The sequence below is a fragment of the Octopus sinensis genome, unplaced genomic scaffold (genome assembly GCF_006345805.1).
Source record: "Octopus sinensis unplaced genomic scaffold, ASM634580v1 Contig01745, whole genome shotgun sequence".
In the NCBI taxonomy this organism is placed as follows: Eukaryota; Metazoa; Mollusca; class Cephalopoda; order Octopoda; family Octopodidae; genus Octopus; species Octopus sinensis.
The window spans coordinates 1-10,000 of record NW_021825051.1 but is presented as its reverse complement, the minus strand read 5'-3'; the positions used below and the strand labels follow the sequence as shown (position 1 = coordinate 10,000).

Below are 10,000 nucleotides of genomic sequence, written 5' to 3'. Positions count from 1 at the left end.
CTTATCAAAGTGCCAAATTACAAAACTCTTAATCCCTGAATCTCTCTGTTGCTTCTGCTAAATATTAATAAATACATACATATATATATATATATATACATATGTACATGTGTGTGTGAGTTTGTGTACACAAAGCAAGAGACTTGTTGAAATAAAAAAAAACCTTTTATAATTCTCAAATATGAACTACTACCTAACAAGGTCACACGCTCCATATACCAATGGTGGATCTATCATCTATGATAAGGGAGGTAATTGTTCTTGTTCACAACAAAGTGCTCCATTTGCAGCCTCTATGGATGGGGCTTACCTTATATATGTATACATACATTATACATATATATATGTACATATATATATATATATATATATAATATATATATATAAATTAACAGAATGAGATAAAAATCCAAGACTGTGAAAGATTTCAGAACATTTATAAAGAGAAGGTCTTACAGATGTTTCCGGGATATTTTTTATATCCCTTCATTGGAGACGGTGTGAGAAAATGGTTAAGCAATGGTTATTATTAGAGAAGATATGAAATAGAGGGTGAAGTGGAGGAATGAAAACAGACATGAGATATGCAGGGACATTGTAATTGCAGTTCCATTATTGAAGCAGAATGGTATACATATAAGTTCCCTGTACCTATATGGATACCATTCTGCTTCACTAATGGAACTGCAGATGCAATATCCCTGGATATCTCACGTCTGTTTTCATTCCTCCACTTCACTCTCTATTTCATATCTTCTCTAATAATAACTATTGCTTCATGATATTCTCGCACTGTCTCCGATGAAGGGATTTATAAAATATCCTGGAAATAGCTATAAGATCTTCTATTTATGAATGTTCTGAAATCTTTCTCAGTTTTGGATTTTTATCTCATTCTGTTAATTTTTTTATATATACGCATGCTGATATATGACCTACGTTGGACTCCTCATTCGCATAATCACCAAACCTGGAGCTTAACTATAGTCTGTCCATAGCACACTTACTCAGCATTACCTGACACCTTTGGGTCTTCTTGACACCATTACCTCTCTCTTTCTCTTTATATATATATATATTCACCCCCACCCACCTGATTTTATCATGTCTAATGCGCCTACCCACTACTTGTAGTTAAAAACTTAACAGATGATTGCTGTAAGAACTTGAATCAGAAATTCAGAATCTTAAGCAATTTGTCTCTTCAAAGACACACAAACAAATCCACCCCTTCATTTGGCACAGGATACAGAGGTAAATACCCACAACACCCTGCTACATCACACCACGTTACACCATACCTATCTTCTAAGCAGGCAGAACATAGAAGCCATTCCCTCTCTCCCTGTCCTTCTCTCTCTTCTCTCTTTCTCTTTCTCTCTTTCTTTCTCTCTGCACACACACACACTCACACATACATATATATATACACACACACCCACACATATTATATATATATATATCTATATATATATACCATATATATATAAGTATATATATGTATATATATATTATTATATATATATATTTATATATATATATATAATACATATATATATATATGAGTATATTTATATATATATGCATGCATATGTATGTATACACACACATACTCATCTTTCTCTATTCTTCTTCTTCTCTTCTTCTTCTTCTTCTTCTTCTCTTTCTTTCCTCCTCTACCCTACCCACACACCTGCTAAGCTTCACTTTCAAGCACAACAACTTTAAATCCACCAAGATACCAGATTAATTAGAATTCCTCATCGGATTAATGACATTATCAAGTCCACTAATCAACGCTAATACATCAAAGTTTACATAGTAATACAATGATACAAGATTAACTTTATTGTTAGACATGACACAATCAAAGGAACGAGTATCTAGATGATGCTTGGACTGCCAGAAATAGCAACCAAATCTCCTTCATATCACATTCTACTGCCTTGTAAAAGGAAAGAAAATAACTCACTGAGATGGTCATGGTGGGGAGGTCTCCAATCATAAGTCTGTCCTATTATCAGGGCCGATCTAGTGCTAAACAGTAACAAGAGTGGAGCCTTTAAGTGATTGCTTGATGTACTAGAAATAGCACCCCCAAAGCCCCCAAATAATGCTTTGCTTGGTAGAAATGCCTTTATCTCATAGATTGGTTCAATCTCAAAGCTGACCTAGGGCTGCAATAAGAACAACAACAATAGCAAGTTATGATAAATGTAACACTTTACTCATACGTGAATGCTCAAGCTGGTTGGTAAACACCTTGGGTGGAATATCAGATGTTTTGGCAAAGCTTTTTTCATGCTGCCTATTTGGCATTATTTGTCATCAGACATTTTAATGTTTCTCTTGTTCTCTCCTTCCTTCCTTCTCTTCTTTTACACTCTTTCTTTTCCTCTCTCTCTCTCTCTCAGTTTATGTGTGGGAGCATATTTCACTTTATGCATCTGAGGAGAGGGAAAATGTTTATGTTGTGTTCAATGAATAAATATAATGTCTCTGATTCTTTCTCTCTCTCTTTTTTTCTCTCCCTCTATCTGTATGCATATATTACTGTCTTCTCCTCCTCCTCTTCACCATCATCATCATCATCATCATCATCATCATCATCAAACATCTGTTTTCCATGTTGACGTGGATTGAATGGTTTGACAGGGGCCAGCCAACTGAAGAGCTGCAGGAAATCCATCATCTGTTTCAACATGGTTTCCACAGCTGGATGTCCTTCCTAATGCCAACACAGTGTACTGGGTGCTTTTCATGTGGCATTGGCATGGGTACTTTCATGTGGCACCGACATGAGTGCTTTTAACGTGGCACAAGTATCCACAAGCCTACAAGATCAGGACCACCCAGCTAAAGAGAGATGTAGGGGGCATTCCTGTATGCAGAGACAGCCATGATTTTATATAACTTGACCTGTTCTCTCAAGCACAGCAAACCCTCAGAAGCCTCAGCCCCTTTTCATCCACTCCATGTGACCCAATGTTTGAAGATCCTTTCTCACCACTTCATCCTATTTGCATGTATAAATGGATGTTTGCCTCTAACACCAAAAAAAAAAAATTCTGTTGCCAAAAAAGGTAGAATGTTCAATCAGCCATATCAAATCACAAGCATCCAATAAAGCCATTTCTATTATCTCATTTTGCTTCATGGTTGCTAAGTTTACAGAATAGGTTCAATTTGCAGTTGAGCAACTTTGCTTTCGTTTTCTACTTTCAGTCGGTGAATATATCTGACTGGAACAATTCTAAAGGGGATAAGACTAAACATGGCAAAGTGTCAAGGTTCTTACATTGTTAGTCTGTCATACTCATTCCTTCTAAAAGTTATAATCACTTGTACTGGTGGCACGTAAAAGGCACCATTCGAGGGGGATCGTCACCAGAGTCGCCTTACTGGCACTTGTGCCAGTGTGCAGGTGACATGTAAAAAAAAAAACACGATTTTTCCGTGGCCGTTGCCAGTACCGCCTGACTGGACCTCATGCTGGTGGCATGTAAAGGCACCCACTACATTCTTGGAGTCGTTGGGGTTAGGAAGGGCATCCAGCTGTAGAAACTCTGCCAGATCAGATTGGAGCCTGGTGCAGCCATCTGGTTCACCAGTCCTCAGTCAAATTGTTGAACCCATGTTGGCATGGAAAGCGGACATTAAACAATGATGATGATGATGATGATTCAATCAATACAAGTTGCTTAAGGACATGGTTAAAAGCATACTTTTATAATACAGGTCCCCAACCTCTTATCTGGAATTACCAGAAATCTAGCAATTTTTGCAACTGGCTAGCTTTAAATTTCATGCCCTTTACTAGTTCCCCACACAGCTTTGTTTTTGTATCTGTGATGTATGCATCACATATCGCCAGTTCTTGTGTGACTGCTGGTATGTGGATGCCCTCCTCTTACAGCTAAGTAGTTATTTATCATAATTTATTATAATTTTTATTTATTACCATGTCTAGAAGGCCAACACAATGGTAGCTTGTTGGTGGAAACCTGAAAAGAAAACACACAGCATAGGGAAGAAAGCAGAGTTACTTAAGAAACTCGATAAAGGTGCTTTAGAAATGTATCTATTTGTATATGTTGCACAATTTTGTTCTATACTTTTTGTTGTTTATTTTATATTTTCGGTATATATTTAACCTACGTCCAGAAATCTGGAAAATCCAGAAATCTGGAAAATTCAGAAATCTGGAAAAATTCAATAAATCGGACCACCTCTGTTCCCAAGGTTGTCGGATAAGAGGTTCAATACCTGTATAAAATTAATACCTGTGCTGCATAGGATGTTACATAAATTTACTCAGTCACTTCCACATTTATACCAATAGTCAATTCTTCACACTGACAATTTTAAATACATAAATGTACACACACACACACACACACACACACACAAGCCTGGGTCACTTATTTCTTTGCCTATACTTAATGTAATTCTAACTTGCAATCCTGATTGTTCAGTTTCTTAGTCCTGAATATTTCCACCTCTCTCCCAGTGTATATGTTTACATCCCTGTAACTTAGTAGTTCAGCAATGGAGGCCAATAGAATAAGTACTAGGTTTTAAAAAAAAGTACTGGTATCGATTCATTTGACTAAGAATTCTTCAAGGCAGTTCTCCAGCATGGCTGTAGTCTAATGACTCAAGCAAGTAAAAGATGTATGTATATATGTATATGTATGTATATATTGATATATATGTATACATGATGTGTGTGTGTGTGTGTGCATGCGCGTGTGAGTGTGTATGTGCATGTGTCTTTGTGTTTGTGTATATGTATGCATATGTGTATGCTTATCTATACCAAGGGTTAAGTTATAACATCAAATTTGTTTCATACTCACCCCAAACCAGAAGAAATACATTCTTATATATACATATAACATATATTATATATATATATATATAATATATATATATATATATATATATATACACATATATATATATGTGTATATATATATATATGTATATATATATACATATACATATACGTATATATATATATATAATATATATATATATATACATATATATATATATATATATATATATATATGTATATATATCTGCAGGAGGCACTTATTCTGTAGAGACATTAATATATCGAACAGTTGAAGTGAACACGAAGACAATCTATCATTGGCATGTTGGCATGTAATTATCTTTTGCATATTCATGTGGTTTACAGAGTGGAAACTCCTGTCTTTTTCCATTCTTGTCCAGCAATTAAAGCTTCCTTTTTGCTTCCTTCATCTTTTAATTCTTTATTTTTCTTCTTCACACTATTTATTTTGTCTATGCCAGAATAGATAGATAGATAAGATAGCTTTTGCCAATTTAGACAATATGCATGTTGTTGGAACAGTTGGTTTTTTCACAGGCAGATGCTCCTGCAAGTCAACCATGAAGTAGGAGTGGAACAAGATTACCAGTTAGACAAAAACTGATATAGAGACAAGTATGCTGAGTGGATACTACCTTCCCCCAGGGGTGCAATGCAATAACTCTGATAATGAAATGTTATGTGCGTATGTATGTTTGTATATATGTGTATGTGCTTGCATATGTATAGATACACACACACATACACACACACACACACATATATACATATATAAGCATGGCAGGAGGATGTTAAATGATGATGCTGTTGATATGTGTGTGAACATCTTATCTATATATATATACATATATGCATGCATTTACACTCACATACATATGTACACATATGTACAAATGCACACCCACACAAATAGCAAGAGAAATTTATATATATATATATATATATATATACATATATATACACACATATATATTAAAAGTTTAAAGTCTTTGACTATTCACAGGGTGGGTGTGAGTGCATTAAATCCCTGGGAAATGTACATAATTCTCTGCACGATAGTGTATGCATGTATGTGTGTGTGTGTGTGTGTGTGTGTGTGTGTGTGTGTGTGTGATCCTGGTCTTAAAAAAGGGAAACAAGCCCCTTACAGTTCCCTATTGCCCAATCTCACTCACCTCTTATATCATCAAAGTGTTTGAAAGGGTCTGTGAGATCAAGAGTAACTGGCTTTCTGAAGAACTACAACCTTCTAAATCCCAACCAGCATAACTTTCACTGCAGCAGGGACTGCCTAACACTGCTTTTGCATCGTATCAATGATGTCCTTAAAGTTTGGGGGTTAGGTTTGAACTCTGATGTCATAGATCTTGACTTCAGCAAAGCATTCAACAAAGTCAACCACAATATCTTTCTGCCAAAGTTGTCAAATATTAGAATCTGTGGTAAACAGCTGCACTGGATTAAGTATTTCCTGGTGAACAGAACACAATATGTGCTTTGTAGTATTCACTCAAGCCCAGCAAGAGTCACCAGTGGTGTACCCGACCAGGGGACTGTTTTGGGTCCACTTCTCTTTATAATCTATATAAACAAATATTCGCAAATGATTCCAAGCTCCAGAAAATTATCAGTGTAGAAGACCGAACTGAACTCCAGTCTAATTTATATTCTGTAAGCCAACGAGTGGACAAAACCATGTTGCTAAATAAGAGAAAATTCAAATTCATGAACTTTGGGAAAAAGCATGTGCTCAAGAAATCATGTTCTCTTCTTCAGGGGAACTACTCACAGCATCCAATCTTGGCTGTAGTGCTCACATTAACAATAAAGTCGATCCTTAGAACTTTCTGGTCCAGAGAACAACATGCCATCATTCCCCTCTTCTTCTCCTTTGTATGATCAAACATATATACTGCTGTCCCATTTGGTCTCCCACACCAGACAAAACATGACGAGAACTGAGTACCCCTAGAGAGCATTCACTAAAAGAATAAAAGGCCGGACAGATCTAGATTATTGGAACTGCTTTAAAACATTGTATCTTTGTTTTCTCCAGCACCACGGTGTCTGCTGCATCATTTGCTCTATGTGGAAAATATACCACTAGCATTGCCAAAATGACCTTAACATCAGAATCAGAATTCTTCCAATGCTGGGGTCATGTGACATATCCCCTATACAATTCAGGATCACAATGCATTAATTCACTGCAACTCAACTTCTTTTCCTCAACAGGCCCTGCTTTATTTAACATCATCCCAAAACAATTCACAGAAGAAAAAGATCCAGTCACCTTCAAATGAAACTTGGACACATTCCTTCAAGGGACACCAGATAAGTCACCCATATTTGGACACATTTCAGTCAACAACAACTCCTTACTTTAATGGACAATGATACCACAAAACTTGTCTTTAAAATGACTTAAGAGATCCTACCATCTTTATTTTTAAAGTCTGGTACATATTCTATCGACCACTTATGCCAAACCTATAAGTTACAAGGATGTAACCAAACAAACAGCAGTTTTCAGGTGGTGTAGGTGGGCAAACACAAACACACGTATACATACATACGAACACACTTACACAGACACATAGACACACATGCACACACACATAGACACACACACACACACACGCGCACACACACACACATGATGCATTCAGCAAAATTTCTGTCTATCAAATTCATTCACCAAGCACTGGTCAGCCTGGGACTACAGTAGCAAATACTTGTCCAATATGCTATGCTGAACCAAAAAGCACATTGTTCAAAGTCAGCTTCTTAACCACACAGCAATGCCAGTGTACAAAACAGCCCCACAATGCTGGTGCCACAACAAAATCTACCCAGTTCACGGTAAAGTAATTGTGGACAAATAGATATAACATGGTGTTGAGACAACTCTTTTGTCTTGGCGAGGACATGACAACTCCTCTAATGCTGACACCATGATAAAATGCCATCAGTAAATTCTGTAAAGGGGTTGGTATTACGAAGGGCATCAACTTGTGGAAACCATGCAAAAGGAAAAATAAGAAAATGCTATTGAAACATGAAACTCTCTAGATGGATGCACAACCTGAAATGTCTGGATTCATGAGGCTGGAATACTTCATTAGAGTGTCTGATTGGTCAGGGTTAATTTGGGGTTAAAGAGCAGCAGCAGCAACAGCAACAGTGATAATAACAACAACAATAACTAATGCATTTTATGGTATGCACCAAGCTAGGCTGGCTTAACACAAAGTGAGTAAAATGTCTTCCCTTTGAACATGAAACTTGAGTTGCTGCCAAAAGCCATTTAAGTTACAGTATATAAAAAATTGCATATGAATATAAATGCACACAAACACACATGCACTCATATATATATACTCACACACGTGTATGCACACAGGCATATATATACATTTATATATACAGACACATATACATATATGTTTATATATACATACACACACAGTATATATATATAAGAACACATTTACACATACTTGAAGTAGTATATCTAAAAATATACAAGATAAAAATACATGTGTGTGAGCATAAGTGTGTATAAATATATATATATATATATATATATACAGACTTATGTACACACACACAAAAACACACACAAGTGCACACACGCACATACACACACACATATATATATATGCACACATATATTTATCATTATATAAGTAATCCATGGAAAGAGGATTACGTAGGGGTGTGTGTGTGTGTGTGTGTGTGTGTGTCTCGTAGTAGTTTGGTTCCGATTAGTGCTCCTTCTGCTACATGTCTCTTTGTAAGTTGTCAAACACACAAACAGCTAAAACATAGCTTTATCCCCCTCCTCCTCCTCCTGCTTCATCTGCGCAAATTGAGAAGAGAAGACAAATCGAATAAAGCAAAAATTGATAAATTCAAAGATTCACGTGCACACACACACACACAAACACCCTCACACCCTCACACGTACATGTATATACATATGTATGCATATATATATATATATGTATATATATATATCTAAGTATATATACATATATATACACACAAAAACACACATATACATGCACACACACCACATATATATATATATATTTACAGTTATGTATATATATATAGTATATATATATATATACATATACATATATATATATCATATATGTGTATATATGTATATATATACATATATACATATATATATATATATATATATATATATATATATATATACATAGACACACACACATATACATATACGTACACATGTATATATTATATATATATATATATATATAATATATATATATTATATATATAATATATATATATATATATATATGTTAATATATATATATATATACACACATATATATAACAATATAACAAAATAAGCATGTACATAACAAGTAGCAAAGTAACAAAAGTAACAAGAGGTGGAATTGTGAAATAGTGAAAGATCTTTGATGGAAAGAGAAGTGTTAATTGAATGACAGAAAGGTGGCAGCTGAACATGTGAATATTTTGTAAGTACAGCTGAGCTATGTTGACATGTACTTACAGCAGATATGCTGTAGAAGTGTGTATGCGTGTGCGTGTGTGTGTGTGACTGGAGAGGAATGATTGATTGGAAGAGAGATAAAATGAGAGAGAGAGAGAGAGAGAGAGAGAGAGAGAGAGAAAGACCGACATTGATAATGACAGAAAATATAGAGAGATAATGTGTAGGAGTTTCGTTTCTGTCTGAGTGGTGTGAAAGAACAGTGTCAAAAGGTGAAAGGTTGGAAAATATAAATGTATGGGTGTATGTACGAATATATATATATATATCTATCTGTATTTTATGTATATACATAAATACACACATATACATACATACATATATATATATATATATATATATATATATATATAATACATATACATATGTATACATACATATGTATACACATCAAGTAAATAATAATGGTTCTTCCTAGAATTTCCAAGCAGGAGTGTTCAGTTGTGTGAGTAACTGCACTACCAAACTTATTGAATTAGCCTGTAAATGGTTGTGTATACCCCTACATACCTATGTATGTATAATTGTATTATTTATGTATGTATGTATGCATGCATATGTGTGTATGTGCATACACCACA

General features: G+C 35.0%; 1 long non-coding RNA gene across 1 annotated transcript; it reads right to left on the bottom strand.

The window, feature by feature from the left end:
• Positions 1-179: 179 nt before the first annotated feature.
• LOC118760918 lies at positions 180-7,244 on the bottom strand. Its single transcript, XR_004997038.1, has 4 exons — positions 7,168-7,244; positions 5,457-5,461; positions 5,205-5,214; positions 180-189 (listed from the first exon to the last, which is right to left on the bottom strand). It is a non-coding gene; the product is annotated as an uncharacterized LOC118760918 (long non-coding RNA).
• Between the last annotated feature and the right edge of the window lie 2,756 nt (positions 7,245-10,000).